Source organism: Thalassophryne amazonica, chromosome 13 (assembly GCF_902500255.1).
Source record: "Thalassophryne amazonica chromosome 13, fThaAma1.1, whole genome shotgun sequence".
Taxonomy (NCBI): Eukaryota; Metazoa; Chordata; class Actinopteri; order Batrachoidiformes; family Batrachoididae; genus Thalassophryne; species Thalassophryne amazonica.
This window is the reverse complement of record NC_047115.1, coordinates 21,014,110-21,029,788: the sequence shown is the minus strand read 5'-3', so window position 1 is coordinate 21,029,788 and position 15,679 is coordinate 21,014,110. Positions and strand designations below refer to the sequence as shown.

Here is a 15,679-nt window from a genome sequence, read left to right as displayed (position 1 = left end):
CCATCATCTAACGACAATATTTTGCTTTAAAGACAGTGTCCACATGCAAGTCTTTACTTTTTGGAAATTGAAAAAACACATTATTTTTATGTAAAGTCAAAACTTACGTGGGTTTTCTTCTGTGTTGGAGCTCATTGTGACGGGTGAACGTGTCGCCTCGAGATGAGCTCCACCGTGCAACTGCTCATGTGCACCTTACCTGTTGAGTTGAGCTCACCCAATGAAGAAAAGTAGAAAACCCACATATGCTTTGTCTTTACATAAAAATACAGTAGTTTTTTTTTTCAATTTTAAAAAAGTAAAGACTTGCATGTACACATGCTGTCTTTAAAGTAGAATATGGCTGTTTGATGATGGGGAAACTCATCTTGACGGGGAGATGCACTTGCGCAGTTGTGCAGTAAAGAGAGGGAGATAAACTAGATGGGGGGAGGTGTTAAAGTCCTGGGTAGAGTGAATCGCGCATGCGTGCGTGTGCACATGCAGCTGTGCAGTGGATATCCTCTTGATGGGTAGATCATCTCATTGGGACACCGACTCATTTAAGCGTCAAACCTCCTCTTCAGAATCTACATGGGTGACATCCTGGAGGGTTTGTCCAGTCCATATACAGGAGACTACAAGAAAACCCCTTCCTATTTAATTGGGTTGATTTGTCTGTCTTAGTCCTAGTTTTTACCATGTTTCATGTTTTATTTAACTTTCGAAATAAGGATAATTTTAGAAGAAGTAACTGTAAACCACATTTACGTATCTTCTAATCCCATATGGGAGTCATGATGAAAGCATACAGAATAGAGCCCGACAGATATGGATTTTTTGAGGCTGATGCCGATAACGAAATTTGGATGAAAAAATGCCGATAATCGATAAATCGGCTGATTTGCCGATAGCTGATAAATCAACCGATATTATTATTATTATTTTTTTAAATGAATAAAATGCTCTTTTTTGGACCCTTAACAAAAAAGGTATGAGCTAAAAGCTGAAGCTTTGTCCTCATATTGATTATCTTTATAATAGAGAAGAATTTTCAAGTTCAAAAAATGCAAAAATGCAGTTGGAGCAGTTAGGGGGCTATTCAAACGGGCCAACTAGGAAGATATCACTCCTGAAAATGATCTTTGCCATATCACGTGAGGTAAATCTGCACTACGATTGGATTTTGGAAAACCATGTGACGGAGAACCAATTCCGATTGGACACTCACATTGCGCACGTCATTCCACATCTTCTATGAGGAGTACTAAGATGGCCGACGGTGGATCAAAAGTCCGTGGAGTTAACTTTTCAGCAAAAAAAAAAAAGAATACGTTTCTATCTAGTATCATTAAAAAGTTATTTACAATTTAGCAAAGCTTGGTCCCACCCATCGTATACGAACGTGTCAGCCCCAGAAGGTTAATGGCGAACGGCAGTAATTCCCAAAACCCTTCCGGGCAACCAGTGAATCTGAATGTTTCAACCTCTTAGCAGTAAACAAAAGTTTTTCATGCTGGAAATAAGGTCTGCACAACGTGGGCTTAATAAAAAGCGTGGCCGACGCAATGAAGCACATTTGACACATTACTACATAAACTGAGTTAATCAAACTGAGTTGAACTGAAATGGGAGAAATGTGGGGTGAATATAATTGCAAAGTTATTACAAACAACATCCTTATAAACTTACTTGTATGCTTTTGTCAGCCGATCAGTGCAGTGTGATGGCAAACTATGGGGGCCGGTGATGAACACATTTAAGCAGGGGTGTAAGCAGCTCTCAGTTGAATGGAGTCAGAGCTCCATCTACTGGACAAACATTGCAAGGACATTTTACATTGCTGACACAAACATTATTTTAGTAACTGTTCTGTTTATGAGAAATTATCTGCGTTCTATTGGCAAAATTTCGTCCGATAGTGAGTACTTTGAAAAGGGCTTATATCGGCCGAAAACGTCGGCCGGCCGATATATCGGTCGGGCTCTAATACAGAAGCATTTTACACTCTGGATAATCTACTATAACCTTGTACTAAAAATTAAGCTATTTTTTTTTTTCTTCTGCGCCTGTTTTGGACACAGGCAAAAATCTACTGGCTAATCCTCCACTGAATGAATGCACTCCAAAGTAAAACCTCTGTCCTATTAAGAGAAGAGTGGAGAGAAGAATATCTAATAGAGATGTACTGTATCATTACACTGTTACATGTGGAATCTATTGTGCTGCCATTGAACAGCAGCCACATGGGTTTGGCACGTGCACACACACTGTGCCTCCGGCGGGGCAGTAATAGAGGGTGTGAGTGTATTAGTCGCTACAGTCCAAGTGTTAAGTGCTGGCCTGGTGTGTGTGAGATCGATGACAGCTGAGCTTCATAGTTACACGCACGCACGCATGCGCACAGAAAGCTGTGACACATAGCTTGTAGGTCAGAGGTCAAACATCTCTGTCTCTCAAGCACAGACATATCTGTCTTTCTGTGACTTTGTCAGAAACACTTTCTCACGTACACACACACACACACACACACACACACACACACACACACACACACACACACACACACACACACACACACACACACCCTGTCCTGTGAACACAGGGAGGGGCCCACTGTCAACCTCCAGTGCTCCATCGATACTCAGAGTACTAATGCCTGCTGTCTGCTGATGGATGCTGGCCTGCTGCCAGGGAACATTAAACTCACTGGGGCACACACACAACAACACACACATCCACATACACCAATGAATTATCCAATGTTGGCTCACGGCCCACATGTGTCCCACATGAGCTTCCGTTTTACGTCCCCAGCACACCCTGTCGAAGCAGCATGTGTGACTTTCTATTATTAATGTTTCTCTGTTGTGCATCTGTCACTTCCATATTTATAGTCTTCATATGACTGTAGTCTAAAATTAAATTAAAGGTGTAGTCAATAAAGGTTTGTCCTTCCTTCTGCAGAACAACAACCATCCACTTGAGTTTAATGCTTTAGGTTTTACATTTAATTATAACCGCAATTCCAATTAAGTTGGGACCTTGTGTAAAATGTAAAAAAAAAAACAGAATACAGTGATTTGCAAATCCTCTTCAACCTATATTCAGTTGAATACACCACAAAGACGAGATATTTAATGTTCAAACTGATAAACTTTATTGTTTTTGTGCAAATATTTGCTCATTTTGAAATGGATGCCTGCAACATGTTTCAAAAAAGCTGGGACAGTGGTATGTTTACCACTGTTACATCACCTTTCCTTCTAACAACACTCAAAAAGCGTTTGGGAACTGAGGACACTAATTGTTGAAGCTTTGTAGGTGGAATTCTTTCCCATTCTTGCTTGATGTACGACTTCAGTTGCTCAACAGTCCGGAGTCTCTGTCATCTTTTGCGCTTCATAATACACCACACAATTTCAATGGGCGACAGGTCTGGACTGCAGGCAGGCCAGTCTAGTAGTACCCGCACTCTTTTACTATGAAGCCATGCTGTTGTAACATGTGCAGAATGTGGCTTGGCATTGTCTTGCTGAAATAAGCATGGACGTCCCTGAAAAAGACGTTGCTTGGATGGCAGCATGTGTTGCTCCAAAACCTGGATGTACCTTTTAGCATTGATGGTGCCATCACAGATAGGTAAGTTGCCCATGCCATGGACACTAATACACCCCCATACCATCACAGATGCTGGCTTTTGAACTTTGCACTGGTAACAATCTGGATGGTCTCTTTCCTCCTTTGTCCGGAGGACACGATGTCCATGATTTGAAATGTGGACTCATCAGACCACAGCACACTTTTCCGCGAAGGCAACGGTGTTTCTGGATGTTGTTGATGTATGGCTTTCGCTTTGCATGGCAGAGTTTTAACATGTACTTGTAGACGTAGCGACAAACTGTGTTAACTGACAATAGTTTTCTGAAGTGTTCATGAGCCCACGGGGTAAGATCCTTTATACAGTGATGTCGGTTTTTAATGCAGTGCTGCCTGAGGGATCTTTTTGTGTTTCAGATACATGGGCCAGACATGGCCATCAAACAGGCTGGGAGGGTCTGGCACCGTGTAGTTCCTAGCACACCTCCTCTTTTTGCATTCTTCATACGGGATGGAAATAAAGTAACGTTGGTCCAGCACATCGATCAAAGGTTCGTAGGTGTAGATCAGGAAACCCTCCACAAAAAGAATGTGAGTCTGCTCATTCTTATCATCAGGCTTTGGAACAATCTCGGTTTATTTACATTTTACACAACGTCCCAACTTCATTAAAATTGGGGTTGTAATAGTATGCCCAGAGCAGGTAGTCTGTTGAGTGTGTAAAGTGGGTTAGGAGTTGGCCTAGCAATATGTACACCTGAATATGTTTCCAGGTCACAGTACCTGTCTGTGTCCTTGAATAAGACACTTCATCTGTATTGTCCTAGTCCACCAGGGTGCAAATGGGCAGTAGATCATCAAGTAGTTCTACAATAAATATACCCACAGAGTTGCATTTTCTTTGACAGTATGATTCCAAAATGTTTCATGTTTTGTGTAGTCAACTTCATGTCATTTGTTATTATACATCATTCCAGCATTTCAGGCGTGCAACAAAGCAAAGTATGTGATGTCAACTGGTGATTGTAATCAATATTTAGGTACAAAAGCAGCAGGGCTGGTATGATTTAAATCAGCTGATTTATATCATGATTTATATTGCTATAAAAAATCAAACAAACAAAAAGTCATCAAAAATGTTTTTTTTTAAGAAATCAGTACTTAAAACAGCACCAAAATATGAAATCAGTACCATTAATTAATGGTACTTGTACATGTTGTATGTGCACGTTTATGTTTTAACATGTCAATAAAAATTATAACTAATGATACTATTTGTATAGTCTCATTTAAGAGTGAAGTAAATAAAAATGAAAAAGTCAATTGAAATCAATAAAAGTGGATTTAAATTGAAACAAAAAATCAGGAATTTTTAGAAAAAGTTGATTTTTTTTTTTTTTTTTTTTTTTTTTAATACCAGCCCTGAAAAGCAGTATCCACAAAAAAAGCTGAGTCTTTAAGGATTAAAGATGGGCAGAATATCAGTAGTTTGTCAGCAAATGCATGAGAAAATTAAAGAAATGTTCCTCAAGGAAAGATTGAAAGGAATTTGTATATTTCCCCCTCTACAGTACATAATATCATTAAATGATTAGTGTGCAAAGGGAAGTGGCACAAACCTAAGCTAAGCACCAGTGATATCCATTCCCTCAGGCCGGCATGGCACAGTCATTCATCAATAGCAGATATAACTAAATGAGTAAGGGATTACTTTGGGAAACCTTTGTCAAGCACTACAATGCGGAATTACATTAACAAATGCCACTTAAAACTTTACTTTGCAAAAAAGAAGCCTCACATTAACCTTATTCAGAAGCTGTTACTTCTCTGGGCTCATGGGCATCTGGGTTGGACCATCACACAACGGAACCATGTATTGTGGTCAGACAAATGAGGTTTCCAGATCAGTTTTTTGTGGAAGAAATCGACACCATAACAGAAATGTGCTTTTTTTTATTGCTGTATTCACCACACCACAGACATGCCCTGGGACATGGATGGAAACCACACAGGTAGACAACTGGTCCATCTTCACCTCTTGAAAGTAAGCATCTGTCTGCCACAGCCAGGTTGAACGTGGGCGTAACCTTGACCTCCTGCAGTCACATAGATCCTCAACACTGAGGCGCCTATGTGCAGGATCATGCCCAGAGAATCACGCCATAAATTGTCGTAGCTGATGCGTCCTTACCGTGCAAGTAATGCTCATTCATGTCCTCATCTTCACTGATCATAACACCTACTCATTTTGGAACACCTTTTTCTACTTCTTGTTTTAAATTGGGCTGTTATTGTGTTTTTGCATTTCCATATGAATATTTTTGTCATTGTATATGATTTTTTTTTTTTTTCTGCCCATAATTTTTAAATCAGGTTTTAAAAAAAGTTTAGAAATTGCAATCATCTTAATGGAGTTCAGGTGATAATATCGTGCTTGGAATTTGTTGCATTCTGTTGCTGGTTGTATTACTGTATTTTGTGCTTCCATCTCATACAATCCTCTTCCTCTCTGAGTAAGACAGCGGGATCACGATGTCACCGGCATGGACACAGCTAAAATCAGAGTGCTGCAGGATCAAGTGTTATGTTCTGCACCTTTACTTTGCTTTCTGCCAAACAACAAACCACATTCCATTAGTGCTTCTCTCCTCTCTATATTACTGTAGCTCTTTGTTCTTCATTGTTTTTTTTTGCACCAGGCCCTCATTTTGTAGTTCCCCAAAATCCATCCATTTCCACACAGACCTTCAACTCTTGTGGCATATTACACACTCAGCACCTTTTTAGGTGAATTAGTCAGACAGTTAAAGTGTTTGAAAGAGAAGAAAATGAGAAAACGAGTGCAGGAGACCAAGTGTATGTCTGAGTTCTTCTCCTTTAAATGGTAAATGGACTGCAATTCTGCACCTTTCTATCTAAGAACAGATGCTAAAAGCAGTTTGCAGTTACAATGCCTCGCATTCACCTATTCATACAATGTTGCTAGAAGCATCCATGCAAAATGTTGACCTGTACACCAGGAGCATTTTGTCGCCAGTGTTTTGCTCAAGGACTCTTCAACACAGATGGGCACAGCCAGGATCCAGTTACTGGAGCTTTGAGCTCCATCAGGTTAGCCATAGTTACCTTTAGCCGTTTATTTCTACAAGTGCACACATCAGTTAGATATCAAAATACAATCGGCTTCCAGGCATAGGCCCATTTTTGGTGTCATGGTATACTGCTGTTTGAAAATGTCCCTGTTCCAAACCTTGCGAGCTCCATAAACAATTCACATGGATCCATGAGTAAGTCTTGCATACCTAAAACCATTTCTGCAAGACTGTGGTAATGTATCACTTTTTGGCCTGATTGAGGCCAGTTAAGACAAAATGAGAGAAAGTAGTTAAAAATATTTTGAAGCATTGTAAAAAGCTGACACACACACGTGTGTGTGTGTGTGTGTGTGTGTGTGTGTATTATGTCATGAAAAAGATCATTAAGATGATGATGAAGAGGAGGAAGATGTGGATGAAGAAGAGGAAGACGATGATCGAGATGGTGATGGAGGAGAGACAGATGATTTTGATGATTATGAAGAGGAAGATGCTGATGAAGGAAGATGTTGAAGATGATGCTGATGAGCAAGAAGATGATGTTGAAGAAGATGACCATAAAGATGTAATATTGATGAGCGTTGGTTTGGGGTGTGTGTGTGTGTGTACCATATCGTGTGCTGGCATTTCTTGTCTTACAAAATACAGAAAAGCAGCAGCTTCTCTACGCGTCTCTCGCTGACTTCTATTAGCAAAAATGATAAAATGTCTCATCAAGCGGCGGTGTAAACTTCAAAACGGGGAGAATAAGAGTGATGGTGAGGACAGGAGGGAGTCAAGAGTGAAAGATGATGAGCAGTAGAACAGAAAAAAGACACCTTGAGAAAGAACGAAAAGAGTGACATGGGTCCTGACAGGAGAACTGGGCGGTCTACAGATTTGCCTGCATCAAATCCAGGCACCCGCGGACATCAACACAGTGTGTGTTTGTACACACACACACACAGTGATAACCCATCAGCTCTGGCCAAGTGTTGTTTAATCCAACCTGACTTGCACTCGACAGAAAAAGCAAATTCACTTCCACTCAGTCTGGAAAACGGCACACTCTTCACATAAATGGCAGCGCCCTGAATTACCCAGTTTCTATGCGTGTAGCTGACATGCACGTGCACGCTGCCTCTACAGCTCATGGTTTTTATTTTAGTGATATTTTCCCCCCCCTCCTGTGTACGTGTTTACATGTATTGGTGGTGACAGCCTCTTCAGCAGCGGCCCCTTCATTGTGTGACAGACAGATAGCTGGGCGTCTCTGCTCCCTATTGTTAGGGGGCTGTCATCAAACCCGGCTCACACAGACACAGAGTTTGTGCTTCTGGATCTTCTCACGTTTGCGCACACACATAAGCATGTTGTTCCTGCTTAATAAAAATGATTTTTTTTTGTGCTTTTATGTGAACGCGTGTGAGGATATGTCCACAGGTTAGTGTGAGTCGCATTTATCTGCACCACAATGAGAGAGGAGAAGACCAGCGCTGACACGCCATTGTTTGACTGACTGATAGTTGGGCTGAAGCACTCTAGTGTACTCTCCTCGCTTCTCCATTGTTATGCGACTTGTCATTAAGTCCTTGTTGCCCAGTCAAAATGGGCAGGAGTGCTTGTTAGCCGCCGCGCTGTGATTTGTGGAGATGAGTAGGTGAGACGAACACATGGGGCAGAAGCTCAGAACGAGCACCGCCACATGTGAAAATGCATTTTTGTTCGGAATATATGGTGCTCAAAGCATTATTATCATTTTCATTTGCTCTTGTTAAAAAAGGAACAAGCTGTACTGATGAAATTAGGAGCTCTGTGGTGTGGAAAGAGCAGAGGAGAAAATTCCCCATGAGAAGAAGAACTTTGTAAAAATGAACACCATGGAGGTGAAAGGATCTTATGAGTCATAGAATTTTTTTTTTTTTTTTATTCGTATGAAAGTGTAAGTGCAGTTTGATGAGTGGACTTTGTTATAGCCTGCAAGAAAAGTCTGTCCTTCTGTCCATGAGTATTGTAAGTGCGTCTTCTCCTAGTACTTAGGTTCTTTGTTAGTGGTGGAATGGTAGATAGAAGCCATGGTGGGTTGGGGTGGGGGCAGATACCAGGGTAGTGTGGCCGGGGGTGGGGGTGGATTTATGAGTGACAATGAATGCATCAGAAAGTTTGCGAGGTGATTGTGGTGACAAAAGAAAAGTGACTGATGATTTTGATTGAGCTCTCACACACTGCTAAACTGCACCGTCCTCGCCCCCATCCACCACTGGGAACTCACTGATTTCCCATACTGCTGATAGCATTGTGTGCCAATTTTGGTGGACATTAAAATCTTAACATTTGACGCTAATAACTTTGATCTTTGCAAAAGGACAGTTTGAGGGTCAGCCTACATTGGCAAAGTTTGGTCAACTCAAGGACCTTTGGAGGAGTATGCCAACTGACCACAATGATTGATGTTTGGCAAATTTGACCATGCTGGGCAATTCTGGAACCCATATGTGTGCCAAGTTTGAGGTGAAGCGTAATGACAAACTTAAATATTGACTTTTACCCCCAAGGACCTTGACCCCAATGGTTGACTTTTGTCAAATTTGACCTCGCCTGTGCAATTCCAGAACCAACCCCCATATGTGTGCCATGTTTGAGGCAAATTGGAGTGGCCAACTTAAATTTTAAATGCAATTACCCAGAGCCCAGTGGTTGACCTTTGGTAAATTTGATATTGTGTGGGCATTTCCAGAAACAACTGCCATATGTGTGACAGGTTTGGTGGATATCAGAGTTAAAAAAAAATAAAAAATAAAACAGAAATTTGACCTCCACAACAAACCTCTTAAGGGCAGTTTTGGGCTTCACCGTCATCCACGTATCAATTGTGGAAATCGGCCGAAGGACCTGGAAGGAGAAGGGGAACAAACACACAAACTAACAAATGGTTTTCAAAATACAGTATGATTTCATTACATGTTTATTGATTTAAAAAAAATAAAAAACTGGAAAACCTGTCATTTTTACATGTAATCTCTCAGATAATTTAGAATCCGTTCACAACCCAATGCAAATGTCTTTATATCTGTTTCAGGGATGAAATTTGGCTTGTTGAGGAGAACATTACATTTTTTGTTCAGCTTCTTATCGATACATGCCATACATACACATATACCTCGCTTATTTAGTAAACCAGCATGACTGTGGGTGGACTGTGATACTTCAGCCTCGTAAGCTTTGCCCTGTGCCAACAGTTGTGTGTTTTTCTGCTGATTTGCCTGCTGCACTATTCAGATGTACTGGGACAGTTAGATTTACAGACAGACCTGTATTCTTCTATGGTCCATTTCCTGTAACAGGAGGGGACTGGACTAACAAGTGACATCACTTCCTGATGAGGACAATCACACAGGAATCAGCCCAGAGCCTCAAGAAGTGGCGTCATCACCATAACAACCCCTACCAGAGCCAGAAACACGCACATGCTATTGTTAACGCCAAATTGTCAAAAAGTTGTGTTTATTGACATAATTCTGAAGCATTGTGTACATTTGTGTCTTACGTTTTTCTCACCCGGTTCTAACTTTATACTTTCTACTGGACATAGAATTGGACCAAATACTCTTGGTCTTCTCACTCACTCATTAATTTTACGTCAATGCAACATCATCCATCTGTGCAATTTTAAAAAATTAAAAATGATCTACAAACCCTGTGGGTTATGCAAATAAGTCTGTTTTTAGACTCTTCAGCAAAATCCAAAATGCTGTTTAGAAGATATGTGATTGGAGGTGAAGTTGATACAACTACAACTTTTTGAAAGATTTGATTGTAGTTGAAAACATAATGGAGGTACCATGCTTCGATCACTTTACGTACTTTAAAAATATGTATTTGTTCAATTTAACATTACAGTTGGTACAACAAAAACTTTTCAAGAAATCTTTATAAAGATATATAAATATATGTAAATGATAGGATTTGCAGTCCCTCTGCAGAGCTTAGTGTAAAGTAGGCAGCTAAACTGTGTAAAATATGAACATTAAGACAGAGATGGGAGCCTGAACAGGGCCACAGTCCTGCTTCTCTGATCTGCAGTTCCTTATGTGGCCTGTAGGTGGCGGCAGTTGCTACAGTTTGACTGTCTGTTGTAATAGAGGAAGACCAGCAGGACACCGCATCTCCCAAATATATGTGCATGATTTGTTGTTGTTGTTTTTTTTTTTTTTGGCTTGTAGTGTAACTGTGCTTTGTTTTTTTTTGTTTTTTTGTTTTGTTTTGTTTTTGCCATCACTGAGTGTTTTATCTGGAATTGATGTGGGATTTAGAGAGTTTTACTGGATTGCAACTAGCTATTATTTTTACAGACAATTACTCTCTCAATTATAGTTTTTTATGCTAGTTATTTTAAAATGTTAGAAAGTAGGGGAAAATGATTGTCACTACTTATTTAAATGTTTTGTTTTGTCCCTCCAACCATCCAAAAACCAAAGATGTTCACTTTACTGCTGGATATGAGTGAGCCAAGTAAGTAGTAAGTTTGCATAGTTGAAAAGGTGCAACCAAAATTGGGACTTTTTTCCTTTGATAAATCTTTTTCCCCATTTTTGAAGACAGGTGGAGGTTTGTTTGTTGTTGCGCAGATAATCACCACGGCTCTAATGCTTTTGTGCTGTCCTTCCCTTACCAAAAAGTAGTATATGCAAGTATGTTTCAAGTATACTTCTAGTTTACTTTTTATATACTTATCAGTACTATTTTTTGGTAAGGGTTGCTATTTTGTGATTTTTGTACTCGAAAGAACGTATCATTTAATTTTAAAATAATTGGCAGATTATTCACCATTGAGAATCACCCTTTGGGGGACTTGAAGGTAAATTTTCTAATCACATCTCTTGTGCTAATGTATTCTGTTTGAAGTTCTTTGGAGAAAGCGGGCTGCAGGTGAGCAGCTGATTAGGTATTGTATCTCCACGCACTGGCCTTGATGTGTGTTCTTATGTCTGCTCTTAATTGATTGACCTGTTATGCATCACCTTGTATCACTCGATATTGCCAGGTTGTCACATTCTGTGGGAAGAGTGCTGGAAGACAGAATCGGGGGAGAGAGATGAAGGGAAGATATTGATCAGGTGGGGAGTGCATTGAATTCCAAGTTTTCTGACCTTCCAAACTGCTGGCATCATCAGCGCGGTGCATCGCTAACACCCCCCTCCCTTCCACACTGTCCTTTTGTCTCAGCCCCGTGTGGCTCTGTGCATGTGTGTACGCATGTGTGCATGTGTATGCTTGAGCTGCAGATAAAGCCTAAATTGAGCTGTTTTGATTGTTCACTGAGCGCGCCCACAGCACAAGGCCCCTCGGTTGAGAAACGCACCACGCGCGCGCGCACGCACACACGCACTTCAGCCCTGTTGCAATCCCTTCTGCACTTTTTCGACCCTGCCTCTTTTTTTTAAGTAGTCTTGGCAACAGCAGCAAAAATTCTTTTAATTACTAGTCAGAATAAGTTTTTGTCTTTGAAAGAAACCAGGCTATTTGTTAACGCCAAACTCTGGGGTGGGGGTGGGTGGGGGGGCGCCTCCCTTCATAATGTCTCACTAACATTAACTTGATTTTACATAGCTTCCTTTCTGGGAGGTTAGATTAGCTTTAGGCTGAAGTACAAGTGTTCTAGGAGGTCTTTAAAAATCTGTATTTTTAGCTGCTTGCCATCGGGCCACTTTTCTTTAAAGAGATCTGTTGTTGACTGAAAACCACAGAATTTACTCTCTCCTTCATTTATACTTGACAAGTCAGATTGTCTGAAAACGAGCAATCCACGATTTCTGATGTCCACCAAGCCGGATCCGGAAAGTGAAATCTTGACCCAGAATCCGGCTCCAGATCACCTCCAAAATTTAATGGAGTCTTCCATGGCCTAATATGTATCTGTGGTGAAACGTTCGGCAAAATCCATGCAGTAGTTTTGATATAATCCTGCTAACAGTCAGACAGAAAAAAAAAATGAACGCAGATGATTTTATTGCGTCCTTGGCTGACGTAATAATCACAGGCTCCAGCTGTCACAGTTATAGTTTGTTGTTTAATTTTGAGTGGGATTTCTGGTTTGCAGTTGTAGTACGAATATAGACACAGAATATTCTGTGTCGTGCTAAACTCTTTAAAGAGCAGCTGTATCATTATGCGATGGAGTCGTCAACAAATAGGATGAAAAGTAAAGGTTTTTTTTTTTCTGAGTAATAAGATGAAATCACTGATATTTCATGATATCAGTGATTTCATCTTATTACTCAGAGTTGACAAGGCAGAATGTCCTTGTGTACCCAGCTGGGCAGCATGCATGTGTGAGTCTACAGAAATTTGCGGCGTAAATTCATTTTTGTTGATTTGAAAAGGGACTCGACTTGAACTGTAGAGTAGTGATACCATACAATTATGCAAATGCACACTTAAAAACAAACTGCAGGAAAATGATTTGGCCAAATCACTTTGGGAGAGCGAGAGACGTGCACGTGTATGCACATTGGCATGTAAAACAAATACAGTGGACATTGTTCTGTGGCTCTCTCTACACACACAGGCCCACACACACACACACACCCACACACACACCCCGACACACAAATACAAATGCACACACTCCAGGGATGATGTCTGGCTAGGTGGATAAAGTGGTGCTATTGTAATTCGATAGATGGCTGTCCCTAAGATAATCTGCCTTAAACAGATGATCATTTTGGGACTAGATTTGATTGATGTGGGACAGAGAGAAAGAACAAGGGAGAGAAAGAGAATATGTCTATATTTAAATCTGCTGAGAGAGGCTCAGAATTAAAAGGCTGCTTATGGTGAAGAACATTATTTTTTGTGCCAGCTGGTCTCATAAATGATGCTTAAACTGTGAGTTGTCCTCTCGCTGAGCTTCCCGGCTCTTCATACAGTTATTGTTTTTGCCTCTTGTATTTTTATAACATCCACTGCTGCAGCTTTTTGTTGCATGCAGTCCTTTGTGCATAATCATATTTTGGCTAGCATCATTTCAGAAAGTTAGCACTTTTTCTTTGTGCAGTGAAAATACATTATTTCCCATGCACCTTTGGCTGGGCAAGAAATACTTGAGTTTTCATTTTCTGCAACGGCAACATATAGGTAATATATTTGATTAGTATGTGGCCAATAGGGGGCACAGCACCAGCCAATTAAGTCAGTACTAGAAAATGCAAAAAAAAAAAAAAAATTGCAAACATAAAAAAACTCCTGCATCAATTTTACAACAAGTTGCTGTATCAATAAATGTGTTGCAGAATAGGAGAGAAAAATGCTTGCAAACACAGAGAACACAAACAAAAATAGTTATCTGCAGCACATGTAACAATTTAATTATATGTCTGCCCCAAAATCATACACATACACAGAAACTCATTGCACAGTTCCACAGCACAGAGGAAGTAGGAACAACACAAAAAGATCTTCTTGGTAGACTTTAACTGGTGGACTGTTACTGGTCCGCAGAGCTGAGTCAGTTTATTTATTTAATTCATTGATGATTTTACTCTTAAGCAAGGCATATTTTCATGCTTTCTTATTTTATCTCCAATGCTTTGAGAATTAGAAGTCACAAGAAACACTTGTTTGTGTCATCTTAGCCATTGTATTAATTAATCAGTCTTCTCTTGCACGTCTTCATTGGGTGCAGAATGCTGCTGCTCGTCTTTTAGCAAACACTTTTAGACGTGAGCATATTACGCCCATCCTGTACTCACTCCACTGGCTTCCAGTTCGTTTTAGAATTGATTTTAAGATTTTGTTTGTTCTGAAATTTTAACTTTGCGCACTTTCAGTAGGACATTACGGGCATCTGGCCAGCTTTACTTAGATGTTCCGAGGTCAAGATACAAACGCTGGGGTGATCATGCTTTTGCGGTAGCTGGCCCCAGACTGTGGAACAAGCTACCTCTTGAATTACGTACTATTCCTGATCTCGCACTTTTTAAATCTAAGTTAAAGACTTATTTATTTAAACTGGCTTTTAACACCTAGTGGGGAGGTGACATGTTCTGTTTTTATGTGCTGTTTTAAAATTTTATTGTATATGTGTTTTATTTTTGTGAATTTGAGTTTTTAATGTTAAGTGCTTTGGACACCAGTTGGTGCTGTAAAGCACTCTATAAATAAATGTTGGTTGATTAATTGATTTGATTGATTGATCGTAGATTAGGATTTAAGTTATCAATTGTTGCTGTTTGCTTACTGTAGCTAAATATTTTGTTGGTATTAAAAATGTTTACCCTTGTGAATGCACTTTTTTGGACTTCCATATTCTCTTCATGCAAACATTTGTGCTACATGCAAACAGTTATGTATGAAACCTGTTTTCTGGTGTGTATGAACACCCTGCTTTTCTCCTTTACACATTTTTTTTCAATCCTCTTCAACATCTCCACCATACCTGACAGAAAGACGGTGTCCATCTGTCCCTGGATTAGTGGCCTATTTGCTAAAAATTGAGATATTAAGAGGGTGAAAATATATACGATGGTGCTCATTTCTATGCCGTTTGTTTGGTGTTTTATCTTCCCCGTCTTGCTCTCTTTTTCTCCTTCTGTCTTTCTCTCCCTCTTTCCGGACATAATCCTCTGTTCAAGCCCCTAGGTTGCCGTAGAAACATCAATAACATTCCTGCTTGACAGCATCTTAGTGCATTAAAGTGGTCGTAGGGAGACTCGGCTCAACATGCGCACGCTGTAAGCCATCGCTTGGATTTCCGCAAAAATGGCAACAACTCTGTCATGTTCAAGTAACAGGAAGAGAGGAGAAAGCAGCGAGGGAGAATAAATCGAATCTCAAGATTTAGACAGACTTTAATAAATATTTAGAAATTACTCTAAATGAGGTGGTAGTAGTAAGGTTTCACTGTACAGAGTAACTAGTCCGTATACAGTATTGAAAACGTGATGTCGTAAATCAAATAAATGATATACATTTTACACAAAGGCACTCGTTTATATGTGTATATACTGTATATTTGCTGATTCCCA

General features: G+C 40.1%; 1 protein-coding gene and 1 long non-coding RNA gene across 2 annotated transcripts in view; both read left to right on the top strand.

Annotated features, from left to right (window-relative positions):
- camkmt (calmodulin-lysine N-methyltransferase) overlaps positions 1-15,679 on the top strand; it is a 241,171-nt gene that overhangs the window by 43,503 nt on the left and 181,989 nt on the right. The gene's annotated exons all lie outside the window — the stretch shown is intronic.
- LOC117523059 overlaps positions 4,080-15,679 on the top strand; it is a 25,589-nt gene continuing 13,989 nt past the window's right edge. The window contains exons 1-2 of the long non-coding RNA XR_004564401.1: positions 4,080-4,213; positions 7,080-7,085. This is a non-coding gene — a long non-coding RNA (uncharacterized LOC117523059). The remainder of the gene's footprint in view (positions 4,214-7,079; positions 7,086-15,679) is intronic.